Here is a 1,137-nt window from a genome sequence, read left to right on the forward strand (position 1 = left end):
ATTTTTTTAATATTATTTTTAATTATTTTTATTAATAATGAAGGGTAATATAGTAAAAAAAATAAAATTGAAGTGAAAAAGGACGATTTTATAACGTTTTGTAATGTTGAGGATGATTTTAATAACAAAAAAAGATCGGGGACGATTTTGATTTTCACCCCAGACCTTAGGGACGATTTCAGTACTTAACCCCAAAAATAATACACGTAAAAGTAGTATTAATAATAATAAAAAAAATCAGCAAGAGGAGAGTTTTAGATTATGAGCCACACTCTTCTCCTTCCTTTACTCTCTCAATTCTCTCTACGATTCTCATGTCCATTGAGTGAAAATTAAAACCATATACATAGATAGTCACACTACAATGAAATAATGCAGGGGAAGAATATGACTATCACTAAACAAGATTATCTTGTCCCCTGATTAGGTCAAGCAGACCCAGGATCAATAACGTATATTCTATGTATATATACATGGGTCTAGCAGAAGTATTGAGAATTGAGTTTCATTAGTAGAAACCAAGTTGGGTTGATACAATGGTTAGTTTGTGGTACACGAAATTGTGATCACTACAACTTCGCACAACTAACCAGCAAGTGCACTGGGTCGTCCAAGTAATACCTTACGTGAGTAAGGGTCGATCCCACGGAGATTGGTGGTATGAAGCAAGCTATGGTCACCTTGTAAATCTCAGTCTGGTATGAAGCAAGCTATGGTCATCTTGTAAATCTCAGTCAGGCAGACTCAAATGGGTATAGTGATAAACGAATAAAGCATAAAGATAAAGATAGAGATACTTATGTATATCATTGGTGAGAGTTTCAGATAAGCGAATGAAGATGCCTTCCCTTCCGTTTCTCTGCTTTCCTACTGTCTTCATCCAATCCTTCCTACTCCTTTCCATGGCAAGCTTGTGTAGGGTTTCACCGTTGTCAATGGCTACCTCCCATCCTCTCATTGGAACGATTCCTAATGCCCTGTCACGGCACGACATTCCATCTGTCGGTTCTCAATCAGACCGAAGTAGAATCCAGTGATTCTTTTGGCGTCTGTCACTAACGCCCCGCCCTCAGGAGTTTGAAGCACGTCACAGTCATTCAATCATGGAATCCTACTCAGAATACCACAGACAAGGTT

Source organism: Arachis duranensis, chromosome 4, assembly GCF_000817695.3.
Source record: "Arachis duranensis cultivar V14167 chromosome 4, aradu.V14167.gnm2.J7QH, whole genome shotgun sequence".
Lineage (NCBI taxonomy): Eukaryota > Viridiplantae > Streptophyta > Magnoliopsida > Fabales > Fabaceae > Arachis > Arachis duranensis.